Raw genomic sequence first — 16,609 nt, forward strand, 5'->3', positions numbered from 1 at the left:
GAGGAAATATTGAACAAAGGAGGAGAAAATGTGAAATAACAGAATTAATGTATAGTTATGCTCCTGTCTCTGTGGAGGAGAAGATGATAAACCTCTACTTTACCCCATTTCTATTTGCTTTTCCAGGCCATGTCCTCTGTTCCCACACAACAACAGCAGCTGCCCCTTGATTCCCTCAATGACAGATCAAGATTACGTGATAGGTAGACCTTCCATGGAAAAGATTTTAATTTTAATCCCATGGAATGTAACTTGATTCAATAACCAGAAGAGATTCTTTGGGAACTTACGATATTACATCGTTTTCGGAATTTAGGGTAGGACATGCTGCCAGTCACTGAATGTATCAGCTGGCTTACAGAATTTTGTAATTATTCCAAGACTTAATTTTTTTTATTGAATAACTTATGTAAAAATTCATAAGCAATTTTTTTTAAGTAATTATTTCTGAAACCCTAAACCTTTCTTGGAAATCAGGATTCTGTTTTCTGTTCACTGGATGGATTAGAAGAAAACATAAGCTAAAACCTCAATTCAAAGTAATTCTAAAATCAACATTCTCTTGAAAATAGTCTCTTAAACTCCTCACTTAAACCACTAGCTTATGCAAATGTTTCTGCCAGTAAACTGAAACAGTAGTATATTTATAGAAAGCAGATATTACTGAATTATTTTTTTTATTTGGGGTGAATACCCATAAGTATTTCGAATCAGGCACCTTTTGCCAATTATATTGCAACTTTTCTTACAGAAAAAAATAAGATAGTATGACTGGGTGTGAAAATTATGTGAAGAATTTCTCACATTGCAACGATTCAAGGAATTAATAATGTACTTGAGAGTTTATCGTATGAATTTACATTTTGTCAATTAATGTTGAAATAATTTGAAATGACTGGCCCAACTACTATGCAGGAATGTGCTCTTCCGTTGCTTGATATGGCACTTGGCAGAGTTTGAACACATACTGTGGCACATATTTTTCATTACTTAAGAATCTGAGAAGGGCCTCAAAATAATGAAGAAGGAGTATATTTATTCCTATGTTTCCAAGTGTTTGACAGCTTTCTGAAGCCTTATGTTCAGTAAGCAATCTGTAAAGCCCTATTCATATGTCATTAACACTGTTTAGAGTTTCCTTTAAAATACAGATCAGATTTTATAGATGGGAGACTCCATTGTATGATCTGATTTCCTGTCCAAGATTTTTTTGAGGAAATTATTGCTTCTTGATCACAAAGCATGTTTTAGAAAAATCTGCTGCAATTAGTGACTAATGTATGTGATCAGATTAATTGCTGATGCTTTATGAAGCTGCAGTTCTGTACTATTTAACAGGTAATTTTATCCCAGCAAAACTAAAATTCAGGAGGAAGAGAAACAGTGCAAAGAAATACATTTTCTTTGTTATTAATCCAGTCTCAATTTTTAATATATTAATGCAAAAATTAAGGTAGAAATTAAACTGGTTCCTCTACTTTTTCACTTTCAGTAACCTCAAAAAGGTTTGAAGAACTTTTAGTCAAATTTAGGGTATATAACAAACCTGACTCTTCTCAGAGCAGAAAGAATATACTTTTCTACAGCCATGTTAAGCTCTCATAATGGCTCTATTAGTTAGAGAAAACACCACATTTGAAATCTTACAAGCAGAGTTTCCAAGTAAAACCACTACTTTTTCTGTTCTTAAACCAGGATAGTCCTTGAAGCTCATGCTGCAGATCAAAGACTGTTGAAAACATTACCCTTCTTCATAGCTTTTAAAATCTGAAAGTAGACTCCCTTTCTGAGTAGCTCTTCATAGTATGTCTATGAAAATAATACACTACTACTGGAAATCCATTTAATTAAATTAATAAAGATAGTATGTGAAACCTGTAAGCAAAGTGACACATGACACTGCTGGGAAATATGTTTTGAGTAATTGGATAATGAAGAAGTTCCCTTCTGACTGTTTTAGGTATCATTTATATTACTGTTAATAATATTGGACAGGCTTACTTAGACCTCTAGGCAATGTGATCCAATGTGTCTGCTCATTACTTGCTTTTTCTTTAAGAGCTACAGCTTGCAGTGCAGGCAGTAACATATATTTTGAGAGCTGATGTTCCTTAAGTGCCAAAACTAGAGTCTAAGTTACATAAAAAAATGAAAGCTAAAAATTTGTCATCAAAAAGGAAATTTGATGCTCTGCAAATCATAAAGAGAAGCACAGAACTGAAATCCACCAAAAATATTCTAAGGTCAGTCTTCTTGCCCCAACTCCTCCAGTCATCAGTCATCCATTGCTGAGGAGCTTTGTCTTACTCTCAGAAGCCTATACCCAAGAGGCCCTGAACAAATCCAAGCTTCTGAACAAATTCTCTTTTACAGAGCTTTTGCAGAGTTTGTATACCATTTTGGAAGGATACGGTGGGGAAGGAGAGTTGATCCTGACCCAGTTGCCAGGTGGTGTAATTTGGGGTGCAGAACTTACACTTTGAAGTGTAGTAAATTGCAGGAGTCATATATGAGGTAGGCATGGGTTACATCACCAGGCTCTTTTTGTGCTGGTTTTACTTAGCACAAATCAGCTTTCATTCTGCAACCATTTCCTTGAAATGAAGGTATGCACTTCAGCTACCTCTGCCAAGACATCATGGAGTACATTCTCCTTTTCCCCTTGTAGAAAAAACACCACAAAACAAATACAAAAAACAAAATCCCAAACCAACAAAAAGCCAAACCCAAACTTTTTTGTTCCTAGTTAAATTAAATTCTAATTAAAAATATGTTTTGAGCATTTGGTGATGTTCAGGGTACTCTATATCATGAGATATTCAGAATCTTGCAGAACTCCTTAGTTTAAGAAAAAAACCCATCTTTGTATTTGACAAAAAGAGAAAGAAGATACAAGATGTGAAATGTCACACTGCCTAAAATAAATCAGAAATCGCAAAAAAAGGGCAAACCTAATAAAGATGGAAAGATTAACATACATTTTTTTCCTAAATGAAAAAAGTTACAATTTTTCTCCGTATTTGAAATCTTACTTAGAAATTCAGCAATACTGTCTTATTCCAAAATTGCAGAGGAGATCTGTAGGATACAGAGGGATCACATACAGCAAATTAAAAAGCTGGGACTGAGGGGCTTTGAAATTCTTTTAAAACAAAATTGTACTCAGGATTACAGGTAACAGTTGTGTGTAGCATCTTGTGATGTTTGCTAATGAAACCAAAGGTGTGGAGTTCTGTTTGAGCTACCAGCACATTAAAAAAGGCAGACAAAATGTAACTATGCAGTTATAAATGCTTTACTGGGCAGAGACAGCAGCAGCACAAGCAGTAGAGAAGGAAATAAAAAATTACTGAGTGAAGACACTATACATTAAGCCAGACACAAATCAAATGAGATTTACATTTTTTTCTGGTTGGGTTGTAAACCTGATTAATCTATTCATGCTAGGATTTGAGATGTCTTAATTCATACTTAGTATAAGGACAAGAAGTACTGCAATTATAGAATATTGGAAAACAGAATATTTTCAGAAAATAAAAATTCTGCGTTGGCAATGGCAAAGCCTAAGTTGAAGAAGTTGAAAAAGAACTGTTTTAGAAGCTAGGGGACAAATAGCTGCTACCTACTTGCACCTGAACTTTGGTAGCATTTGCTCATGTCCTTCATTTCTTTGAAGCTAAACACAGATTCCACTTCTAGCACAGCTAGTTTAAAAAACTTGTTTTTTCTGAAATGTTCCTCTTAAAAGAAAATATAATCATTGCTCTAAACATAAAGCAATCAGCAAAAAACATTAACCTAATATTTGCATTATTATGGCTATGGCTTCCCAAAACTTTCAATACATAAATTGCAGAACATCTGATTCTTGTGCTAATGGGCCCCTGTGGAGTCAAGGGCCAGCAGGGCCAACAATGGTAATCAAAAAGAGCTGTACAGTAGTCTAATTGTCTTTATCCCTTGGCAAATCAGTTTTCATTTGGGTTCATATTGTAGGAATCCTTAGAATGAGGAGAAGACAAAAAGGAAACTGAGGAGAGAAAAGACCTCCAAAACACAGAGAAATTGAGAAAAGAGATCTTCAAGGTAGAGGAAAATAATAATGAATTTTAAGAAAAAGCACAGTAAATCACTAAGAAAGACCAGTTAGAAGATGATATCAGGAAGAAATGGAATTTTGTTTCATGTGTTTCCTTCTCTTTCTACTAAATGGGCAATAAATAAGTGATTTATTTTAAAAATAAGTGCAGGAAAGTGTGGAGATAGGCTTAGTCAGAGATCTCTGGGAAAAAACAGGGTAAAAGAGTGAAAGAAAGATGGCAACATGCAAAAAAATTACTTCTCTAGTGGCTAAATAGTTTGCTTGTATGCGCAATTGCTTGCTGACATTCCAGGAGTGCTGGAGCCAAAAGGAATCTTTTCTGTGCACAGAATGCGTTCTGCATTGATATTCTGTGTATTGAACAGAAAGCTTTTGGAAGAAAAACATGTGAGAAGAAAGAATTAGACTAAAATTAATAACAAGGGGACATTGAAAATTCAGATGCTTTCAGGACCATGCTGATTAGACAGATGTAAATAGACAGAACACTTAGACTTCCCAAAATGACCTGTGAGGAGCTGAGCATACAGGACCAATTAAAAAAAAACCTGTTGACAAATAGACTGAATGAACACAATTATAATGTTGTAGTGGAACAAAACAAACACAGCATTAGCAAATATTAGCATTACCACAATACATAGCCAATTCTGTAATGTAAACTAATGGTACTACTGTTTATTCTAGACAGCTAAGCACTGTTCTTCATGTCAATATGTAGTATAGAAATTATCCCAAACTAAATATCATTTTCTAAGTGAAAACTTTACTCACAAACCTGGAGTAACAGAAAGTAAAGTAAACAGAAACTAAAAATTGAACATCAGAAATCTTGCATTAGTTTCACGCTGTCCAATCTCTTGTAGCACCTTTATCTGAGAATCTAAGGATCACAGAGAGGGGGAGGCCAGAAAGGACCTTCGGAGGTCACCTTGGACAGCCCCTTGCTTAAGGAAGATGGCCTAGAGCAGCTTGCCCAGGACCATGTCCAGATGGCTTTTGAAGGTCTCCAAGGACAGAGACTCCACAATCTCCCTGGACAACCTGTGCCACTTCTTGGTAACCCTCAAAGTAAAAAGTGCTTCCTGATCCTCAGAGGAAAACTCCTGTGCTTCAGCACATGCCCTTTGTCTCTGCTCCCATCATTGGATACCACTTGAATGAGCCTGGCTCTGCCTTCTCTACACTGGTCCCATTCTTGGTTTAGTTTTTGTTCCCAGATTTACGTAATAATTTTCTAAAATTTATATGAGTTGTTCTGTTTGTCTTTGTATCTCGTTCACTTTGATTTTCTAGTTTGTTTGCCCTGAAATTAGTCTTTGAAGAGCCCGTTTTTGCTACATGCTTCTTGAATCATAATACACTCTGCATGCCTATGATACTCCTAAGTTAATATTTTCAACAGATTGTCAAAAAGTTTCTATTGGGATTGTATGAGCTTGTAAATATTCAGTGAATGAATTTAGCTCTTGCTTAATTGTGACCACCTATTAGTGCTGGATCCTGAGCACACTGTATTTTAATCAAACAGAGAAACATCAAGCAAACTAAAGTTCTCTTCAAGGAAATTCCACAGTTTTCTTTCTGTTGCATGGTGATCAGAAGTGAATCACTGTGACTGTGGAGGAGGAGGGGGAGGAAAACAGAGAGAAGTTGAAAGAAAACAGACTAATTCTGATTAGACTTGCAGTTGAAATAACAGAAAATTATCATGCCAAGATCTTTGTTGTTTTTAGAAATAAACATTGCAGCACTGGAGTCTGTAATTAACATTTCTGTGGATTGCTTCAATGCAGTGCATTTAGCTGTGAATAAACGTGCTGTATTCACAGAGACAGATGCTAGCATTTGGTATAGGCACTGTTCCTCTGATCTTCAGCATGATCCTTCCAAAACCATTCAAGTTACTGATCTCAGTTTATTAAAACAAGGAAATGGACATGGTGACTAAGAGGCTGTTTCATTTTTATTCAAATCTGTACCTATTGCAATAGCTTCCTGCTCACAGATTTTTTTTCAAGTAAAAAAAGGGCTCATCCTCTTCCCCGTAAACTGCCATTTAGTACTTCAGTCTTTCCTAATGAATCATTCCTTCTAGACATTTTCCTATCAAATTCTTTCTACCAGTCTGTCAAATAATCAAGTATCTGGACTTCTCAAGAGAAAATGCTTATTTTCAGAATTACATGTCAACATTTATAAAACCAGAGTGTAGACAGTGAGAGCAGAAATGGTATACCTTCAAAAACTTGTATTGGGTTGGGATAAGATGGAGTTCATTTCCCCCATAGCAGTCCCCCGGTGCTGTGCTTTGTGTTGGTGGCCAGAAGGGTGTTGGTGACACACCCATGTTTTGGCAGGTGCTGAGCAGCACTGGCACAGCATCAGCACTGCCTCTCCAGAATTTCCCCCCCCCCCCCCCCCCCCACCAGGAGGCAAGATCTTGCCAGGGGACACAGCTAGGACAGCTGATCCAAACTGACCAAAGGAATATAACATACTGTGTCTGGCCAGAAAGAAAAGATAAAAGGAAGGGAGAGAGAATTCCAAGCAGGGTCAACATACCACAGTACTGTCCTTCCTATTTTAAAGCAGTAGATAGTAGGTAACTGTTTTTTGAATAAGATATTGGCAAACTTCAACTCCTCTGAAATAACTCTGAAACACAGTCCCTTTGAAAGCCCATGAGTGGTAGCACAGAGATTGCCAAAGTCTGGTTATCTAGACAGACTGAAAACAGAGAAACACATCATTCAAATTCTGAATTATCCAAAGGAAACAAGACTAGAGACACTAATGTGAGGATAATAACTATTGATCAATTCGTAAGTAATTGATGATGTAGAGAGAAAGCACTTCTGGTCCCTTCTTCAACTAGACTCTGTGTCAAGCCATAAGATTTGAAAAGCCATCCAGTGCTAATTTCAATGGTGGATTGACAGGCATTATTTTATTTATTGATTGCGCCCATATTTTAAAATAGGCGTTAAGCCTTAATGTGTCTATTACCACTAGATGCCAATAAGTGTTTTCCTTCTAAAGAGTTTCTTCTTCTGATGGTAAATACTTGTAGATTTTGAAGAGTTCCCCTCAACATATTCTTCCATTTGCTTTAGAAAGATCTATTTAATCTTTTCCTTGAATGTATATCTCAACACTTGTTTGTAGCTCTTTATTATTCAAGGAGTAAACAAGGAAACAGTTATTTATGAAGGACTTAAAATTCTTGTTAGATAAAGGAGACAAAATCCAGACAAGGAATCCCTATCTTCCAAGTGGTTCAGAAGGAAGAACTGATAGCTAGAGGTTAAAAATAATAATTAAAGAGAAAAATCCAACCTTGGGTAAGCAAAAACAGAGTATTGTAGTGGTTGCCAGATCTTTTCACCTCCATGTGAGCTATATGCTAGAAAGAAAAAGCCCGGGCACAGCATTTTGGACAAACACCAGCCAAGAAAGATGATTCTATTGACAAGAATATGGGCAAGAAAAAGGGTCATAAGCCAGTCTGAAGGTTAAATCAGATGTGTGCTTTTGTTGTAGGCATTAGACAAACTCCAGATGGGTAAAATTTGCACTGGTGCTTGGACCAGAAATGCAGAAAGAATTAAACACTCAACTCCTTGAAAAGTGAGGTCCTCATTATCCATGATCTTACAGTGCCTGGCAGCAACAGTTTAATGAGGCCTCACCAGGCATTTCCTTCTCTCTAATGTTTTTTTCCCGGGGAGCAAAAGTTCAAGAGTTGATTGCTACATAAAGGATTCACTTTGCTCAGTAGAACCTACTGTCCATCTGGTCTTGATCCCAAGGGAGAAAACAGGTGGTATTTGTGACCCTTTAGCACAGTTACACAAGTTTTGAGCTAAACACCCACTGCATGCACCCTTTCCTTGTCTTTACACCCGCCCTGAGCCAGAATTCAGGAAAACTGAACAGGTCATGGTTGTCAGCTGTAGTGGAGAACTGAGGAGGCTCTAAAGAGTATTTTCCTGGCTTATTTGTTTTCACATGGGGAAAATAAAAATTACCAGTGCTAGTGATGGCTCAAAACAAGACAGGCACAGTCTAACTGGTGTTGCAAATCAAAACAGCCAATTCTGAGCATCTATCAGGTACTTGTGCTGATCTATTAGTTGCCTATAAGTTCCCTGCATGCACAGTAAAGCTAAAATTTACATTGCCAAAATGCATCTGTATTGCTGCCAAGCGGAAATAAGCCAGAGACAGAACTTCAAATCCAGACAAGGGATGTGAGGGAATTTTACCCGTATTTGCCACTGGTTTTCTTTGCGATGCCTGGAAATTCTTCCTTGAACTTTTCAAAAAATCCTAATGAACACATAAAATTAATCAGCTCACAGGGAGATTTTAATGAATATTAAAAGTATTTGTCCATAGGCCTATGTTCTCCAGCTGGAATCAGAGATTTGTTCTTCCAGTGACCCTGAATGCTGTGACCATGGTGTACACTACTGCTTTACAGAGCAACAGATAGAGACTGCAAAAAAAGTCATATCCAGGTTGTTAATGTAGGGTTTCTTTTCCCAAGAGAGACACTCTTTTTCCTGATTGAAAAATGGAAAGAAACTCCTCCTGCAAATAATCAATAGCCCACAGATTAGTGCACCTGTGTGACACGTGGAAGATTCAAACACATTTCCTACAGAGACCAACAAGTTCTTTTATGGCTCTTCTCTCCTGGAACTGTTATGTTATGTGGAAATATGCAAACATTATTTGGCTAGAAAGAAGGTAGCTTTGGGTTTGCCAGGTGGAGGTTGAAGATCCTGCCGTGAGGGATGTTTGTGTTCAATGGTTTGTGTTCAAGGATAATCTGAGAGTGGCTCACTGATGAATAGCCAACAGATGAACAGACATGTGCCACACGGATGTAAACCTGAGCCTTTCACTCCTAAACAAGTTTACTGCCCTTCAAACTGCTTGGAGTGGAACATCTTTATATGCCTAAGAATTTAAGCAGGTGGGATGTTAAACAACAGCTCACGCAGACTGACACTTGATTTATCACAACAGACTACTGGTAGTAGTGTGTTAGTACCTGTCAGACTCCTAGATGTAAACCAAACCCCAGGAAAGAGCAAGTAAATACTTAAATTGCTTTGCCAGTGAAAGAAGCACTGCTTTGTCAGGTTGCACTGAGGATTAGTTATAGAATCCTAGAATATGCTGAGTTCAAAGAGACCCATAAGGATCACCGAGTCCAACATCTGGCCTTGTGCAGGACACTCCAAGAGTCATGCCATGTGCCTGAGAGCATTGTCAAAATGCTTCTTGAACTCTGTCAGGCTTGGTGCTGTGACCACTGCCCTGGGGAGACTGATCCAGGGCTCAACCACCCTCTGGGTGAAGAACCTTTATCTGTTATTTAACATAAACCTCCAGTTGTCCTACGGAGAATGGATAATGCCCAAACCCTTTAGTATTCTCACTATTTTTCTTGCATAACCAGAAAAGACACCCACATTATCTGAATCTCTACAGAAAAGAAGGCACTAGGAAGATGAGTTGACATGACTGAAATACATGTAATAATGGTCCTGGAACTGAATGAAAGTTCTATATAAGCTGAAATTCATCCAGTGCTTTTCTCAAAATAAAAATCAGGTTTGAAACTGGCAGAAAAAATCAGACTGTATTTCTTTCAAATTTGGATGTTGTCAACAATGCATAAAATCAAACTTCACCTCAGGAATGGTATAAGCAAAAAGAGGAATTTAGAAATATAGAAAAAAAGGAAACATATGGAAGTTAAATGTAGGGTACAGGAAGTATCTCCTCATGTCTCTTTCTATTGTTGCTGTAACAAACTGGAATATGAGGAAATGCATGTACTAAGTAACAATCACAACAATCTTTAATTCATAGCAATTCAACATCAGCCTGCTCAAACTTTTCAGTGGAGGATAAAATATTTAGATATTTGCCACCCTAATAATTACATGTGATTAATATTTATCTCCATCCTGCCAAGAGAATGAATATCTTCTCAGAGTGCATACAGAAATGGGGACCAGACCACTGAATGGGTATCTCACATACCTCAGTTTCAGTTCCTCCATAACCCTGAAGAGCCCTAACTTAGCATCTAGAAGTCTACAAAGCAATTCAAAGCACTCTTTGCGTATGAACAATGCAGTGCCAAAAGCTGCTGGATTTACAGAGCACGTATATTTGCAGCTTCCTGAAGGCTGGTATTGTACCGTGTGGGATTTCTGGACCCAGTTTGTGTATTCCTCAGGTTTTAAGATGGCAAATTTTCAGGATTTTGTGCAGTCATATGTCATTAAAAATGCTGAATACCTTACCTTATTTAATCACCGGTACTGAAAAGTAAAATTGAATGGTGTGAAAGGCGTAGTTGCATTAGGATGGAAATTTTAGACCTTTTATTTGAATTTCCTCTTAAATCTTGATCTAGCAACCTCCATTCTGTTAGAGGCAAAAAACCACACAGTTTTAGAATCATAGAATGATTTGGTTCGGAGGAGATCTTAAAGATCCTCTAGTTCCAAATCATCTGCTGTGGGCAGGGACACCGTCCACCAGAACAGGTTGCTCAAAGTCCCATCCTTGAACACTTCCAGGGATGAGCATCTTCAACTTCTCTGCAGAAAATATTGACTCCAATCCAGGGGATCACTTGGGAACACGTATTTTTGCTATACGGTCCCATTGTCCCTAATGTGATCCCAGAACTTAAGTACATGTTCCAGGGCTTCATGGAGCTGGGACACAAATGTTCAGAATCTTGCTGTTTTTACCACACCAAATGAATCCCCTTATGAACAATCTCTATTTAAAAAGAAAGAGGAAACAAATATCAGGTGTAACTTATGTGAGCTTCCTTATATATGTAGGTTGTGTGCCAAATCTCATGAATTTTATCATTGAAACTTTTACAATACTTAGAGACTTTTCAAATACAGAGAAAATTTCAGATAACTGAAACCAAAGTAAGCTAAGCTGTCATTAAGTCAAAGTAATTGTCATCTAACTCTCCTGTTCCATTTTTATATTGCTACAATGTAGTAAGATGTGCTCTTTTTGACAATGCTATCAACTTCAGAAAATATTATAAAGTGTGCCTCCCTAGCAGAAAAAAACAATGAATAAAATGTAAGCACAAAATGTCAGAAACTAGTTTTCTGAGTATTGAGAAACAGGATAATAAATCTTGAGATTCAATAATACATCTATTTAGTGATAGAGATGAATATACGATTGTAATATAGATCTTGTAATATACTAGTAAACACTGTATTACTTACTATTTGATGAAGTTTTCATTTAATATAGAAAAAAAAGCACTTCTCCTTGTCCTTCATGGGACACAGTTTGCATAATTTATGAAAGTGGTTTTTGTATTACTGTACCAAAAAAAGTTTTATTGATTGCATGTCTGACCACCTGCCTGCTTTTAGTTTGAGGGTTAAATGCTTATCATCAACAGTTTCCTAAGTGCTGGAATACACTAAGTTTTGTTCTGTATTTTAATGGTGTTACTTGCTTGATATGTCCACCACATAATGAATGCTTAAATGAATAGCATATTTATTACCTTCCTCAGCAGCAGTAGCCACAGGGTTTGATGGTTTTTGGTTTTCTAGGTGGTACTGACAAAACCCTGCAAACTCCTACTTCTTTCTCTTGCTCCATAACAAGGGCAGACTGGCCAGAATATTTAAATGGAATATAGCTACTTGATTTAGTCTGGATGTTGAGTATTTCCATTTGCTCTTCCCAGGATTATAAGTTAAATAACTTCTTAGTTGTTTAACTAATAATTCTTATTTGCTTCTCAGTTTCTCCCCCTTTTTCCTTCTCTCTATCATTTGGCCACAACAGATAGGCTGTCTTCTCTCTTGATTTCACTGATCCCCACCTTGATACAGTACTGGCTGACTTTACAAAACATCAGTTCTCTCGCGTATGAAGAGGAAGAGAGATATGGAGGTGAGAATTTTATTATTTTACTCTAAAGGGCTTTTTATTTTAATGATAAAATTTGACATGAGATTTTATCTTCTCATTTCCTTCTACTTCTGGTGCACCTGTGGTACCAACCACTCCCAAATTTCTCATTCCCCATTCAGGGTTTCCTTGCTTTTTTTTTTTTCATACTATCCCTGATACACAAAAGAATCTTATTGAAAAAATAAACTACAGAACTCTCACAAAAAACCAATGTCTGTTTTATGCTTCCTCCTTAAATACTCCTTTGCTAAAATACACAGTTAGGATCTTGAAAATGTTCTGATGTCATAAAGGCTGCCTCTCCTCTAACCAGCATCTTCTCAGCATCGCCTCCCTTGCCTGGACCTAGATGCTGTCTCATATACTTCTCAAGTGTGTATCATGAATCTCTATTTCATGAACTGAACAGAGGCTGTAAGCCCTATACTATCAGTGGAAATGGAAGCAGGCTGCAAAAATAAACTTAGGAGCTGCTGCTTTTAAACTGTAAATTTTGTGGATGATTTATCTTCTGTGTGCATTATCATACAGTGTGGTATCTATTTGCCACCTTCCTTTAGTGCCATTTTTTAAATGAGTGACTGTGATCACTAGTGAGGATAATTTTATAACTGCTGTGAATAAGCAAGCATATGCCTAAGCTATCTAGGCAACATATGACAAAATTCTAAGAGATCAAGTGGCATATAATTCTAAAAAAATCACAGTGGATTCTTGCTGGTGCCAGATCTGGGACCTGTGCCAGTGCTGTACCACCAGCATTTCTTGAGCAGAAACAGAACAGCCTGGACAGTTCAATGTCTCCTGACTGGGAGCACGTACACAGCCCCACGTAGTCCTACTTGCACAAGGAAGAGTAGGATGTCCCTTTGATAAATTGTGTCCATCAAAGAGATTGTGAAGCTATATAATGTCCTTTATCTAGCCAACCACTAGCAGAGGAGGTGCAATCAAAGGAAGTGGCTCATGGCTTGGCTGTATCATTACATCCTGATGAGGAAGCTAGGAGCAAACCAGAATGGCTCTTGATCTGCCGTGAGGGAGAGAGCACACGGCGGTCAGTGACTGGTCACCTCGGCTTCCTGGAGGGGGGTGGCTCCTCTCCAGCCTTGCACTAATCACAGCTTGAACAAGCAAAGGAAATCAGGGTCCACTGGGAACAACTCTGGTCTACTTAGGTCTTGTAAATAATCCTACAGAAATATCATTTGTCTCATCTGCTCAAGGAAATGGGGCACATATCTATCTGAATAGTACTGGTATCAGAAAATCCCTGAAATGTTGATTGAACCCATTGCTGGGAGATATTTCTATCAATTTAATTTCCCTTTCATTTTACAGCAGAAGAACTGAAGAGGGAGAGCAAAAATGATTCTGCACCAATGTAAACAAACATAAATATTACTGGATAAAAATAACGTGTTTTGAAATCACTTTTATATCTTTAATTGCTATCAACTTTATGGCCAAAATTCTGTTCTGTTGGTGGCATAATTAACCCAAATTTTGTTATAATGTGGTACTACACCAGACTTTTCCTGTTTATAAAGCTGTGGCTGTTACTTCCAATTTTAACATCACATCTAAGCTGGCTGCTCCAAATGAAATTTCTAAATTGCTAAAAATAACCCTTATGAAATGAATTTAGTAAGCTGACCTTCTGGGAAAGTCACTCTGCCACAAATCATTTTGAATTTATTACATTCATCTCCTTGGCTGACTTTTTATTATGTTTTTATTCAAATGTACTATATATTGTCTACCTATAGGGTCAGTTTCAGTCACAAAATTGCGTGAACCAAATACATAAAACCACAAACAACTTCTCTAATTAAATTTTTTCAACATAAAAATGAATATATTCTTCAGTTACAGGAGGACCATATAAATGAGTCTGACTTCACTAAATCAGTAAACTAATTATACTATATTTGAAAATGAAAAATCCAGATTTGATACTGAAAATTGCTGATACCAAAACCAAATACAAATTCCAGAGAGACTGAAACCTTCTGTTACTCTTACTGGAAACTGTATACAGACATGACACACTCTATAAAGATATATTATTATAAACCTAATTTTTCGTTCTACATCTTCAAAGTAAGTGCACAGTTTAGATCTGCAGTTGCTATGACTTCATGTGAAAAGACAGAAAAGACCTCACAACCATTCTATCTGTGAGAATTTACAGGGGCAAAAGATACATTTTAATAGGTTATGAGACCTGGGCTACACCGAAATGCTATGCCTAAGGATCCCAGCTTTCCTGCATTCTAACTCACTTTATCCTATTTTTGAGACAAGTGCTTTTAAATGCTTCATCAGAATCACGTGATTCTATTTTCCTGTAAGCTTCCTTTACTCACACATCCTCCAGGCTAATTGCATTTTACCTCTGACAAAAAATGCTGCACATCACTTCCTTCCTACCTGGGGGTTTAGTCCAAAACCTTCCAAGGGAGCAGCATTCTCAACTCTCACCCAGAGAGGACACAAAGCAGCGCAGTAAGACTGAAAGGAAAGAGGCTCCTGCTGCCAAGGGTCACAGGGCATTGCCTAGCAGGAAACAGACACTCTGCCTGTGACATCCTGCAGGATTTATTTGGCAGGTGGGGAGGCTGAGAGCCCACACTGCATTGGTGGAAGTGTAGGGACAAGTTTCCTCAAACAAATGTGTTCCACGACAGTCATGGGTACTTATCGTGCCCTAAGTCTACAGTTATATCCACCCTCCCCTAAAGCATCAAGGTATAAAGATGTGTTCTGAAATTAGCTAACTAACAAATTTGGTCTGGAGACCATGTTGCAATTACCCTCTACTTTTCTTCCTTCACATATTTAAAGTGTTTTTTGCAGAAGAAGCAGTGAGTTTAATTTTTTAAGCAGGTTGATTACAGAACATGTATGAATAAAAGTCAATACATGGATGAGTGGGATTGGAACATGAATGTCTTATTTATTTATGAGAACCCTTGTATGCTGTGTAGATTACAGATAGACAATACCGGCTGACAGTGAGATAACTGGGAGACTGAGATTTGTCATCCATATCAAAGCAGGCTTTTGCTATCTAAGTATCTTTTATCTAGTCATGCCATGGGTAAAGGATGCCGTGATCTGGTCTCTTGAGATGGTGAAGCTGTTGCTTGCTTCATAAGTAGCAAAATCACAGAATCATAAAGGCTGGAAAAGATCTTTAAGGTCATCAAATCCAACTATCAGCAAGCACCATCACCATGTTCACCATTAAACCATGTCCTCAAGTGCCATATCCACATGTTTTACGAACACTTCTAGGGACGATGACTTCCCTGAGACGATGACTTCCCTGAGAAGTCTTTTTTCAATGCCTTAAAAACCCTTCTGTGAAAAAAAATTCCCTAATATCTAATTTAAACCTCCCCTTTTGCATCTTAAGGCCACTTCCTTTTTTTCCTCTCACTTGTTACCTGAGAGAAGAGACTGACCTTCACCTGGCCACAACCTCCTTTCAGGCAGTTGTAGAGGGTGATAAGGTCACTTCTGAGCTTCCTTTTCTCCAAGCTAGAGAACCTCAGCTCCTTCAGCCCCTCCTTACAGGACTTGTGCTCCAGGTCCTTTGCTTGCTCTGTTTGTGGCTCTCCAAGCTGTTGCTACTGAATTGCTAGTGTGGCTGTAGGAGATGAAAATCTTTGGAAATGGGAACTTCATGAAGTGCACAGAACACCTTAAAAGACAGAAGGGAAAGTTAAGAAAACATTAAATCATGAGATGCCCCACAAGAATGCTCAGCCCTCACATTGTACTGTCACATGCACACATCCCGAGATAAAACATAGTTGAGGATTCAGAGAAATACTACAGCCCCATTGTAGATTCCCTCCACCAAGATTTAAGGACTGCTTTCATTTCTTACAGGGAGTTTTTGAAGACAACATTTTTTTTGTTCAAACACCTCCTTGAAAGGCTGAGAGGAGGGATGGTAAAGAGCGAATGTTAGAAATATCCAAAAGCAGGCAGCACACTTGGATGCTGGACACACAGCCCATACCATTATTAGAATATCCTGCTGAGGCAAAACACAGCAAAAAATGAAGTCCTGAAAAGTAATAGAAGATGATGTTTTCTGAGCAGCTTCAGTGACTTAAAAGAGGTAAAGTAGCCATTTTTAGTAGTGTACAATTTCACTTCATCCTTAACTAATAGAAATTGGGATAAATCTATTGACTTCAAAACAACTAAATCCATTTGCACTGGCTTAAAATATAGTTTATTGATATTTTTCTCTTTTGTCTGAACATAAGTAATTTTAGATGAAGGAGACTAGTTGATTTTTAGCAAAATTGCCATAAGAAAACAATGTAAACCTGGTTAATGTCTTCATAAAACCACTTTGAAAAGTCCATTTCTCACGGAGTTTAAGATTTTTCAGAGTTTTACCGTCTGATTTCATTGGTGTTGCAATGCAACAACAGCTGTGAATTTAGTTGGTCTCAGTGAGTGTCTCTTTTAATGATTAAGTTTTTT

The 16,609-nt window shown here is 37.6% G+C and overlaps 1 long non-coding RNA gene across 1 annotated transcript in view; it reads right to left on the reverse strand.

The window, feature by feature from the left end:
• LOC138103771 (uncharacterized) overlaps positions 1–16,609 on the reverse strand; it is a 52,309-nt gene that overhangs the window by 14,219 nt on the left and 21,481 nt on the right. Inside the window, exon 5 of the long non-coding RNA XR_011147845.1 lies at positions 15,571–15,809. This is a non-coding gene — a long non-coding RNA (uncharacterized lncRNA). The remainder of the gene's footprint in view (positions 1–15,570; positions 15,810–16,609) is intronic.

Source organism: Aphelocoma coerulescens (assembly GCF_041296385.1).
Source record: "Aphelocoma coerulescens isolate FSJ_1873_10779 chromosome Z unlocalized genomic scaffold, UR_Acoe_1.0 ChrZ, whole genome shotgun sequence".
NCBI classification, from domain to species: domain Eukaryota; kingdom Metazoa; phylum Chordata; class Aves; order Passeriformes; family Corvidae; genus Aphelocoma; species Aphelocoma coerulescens.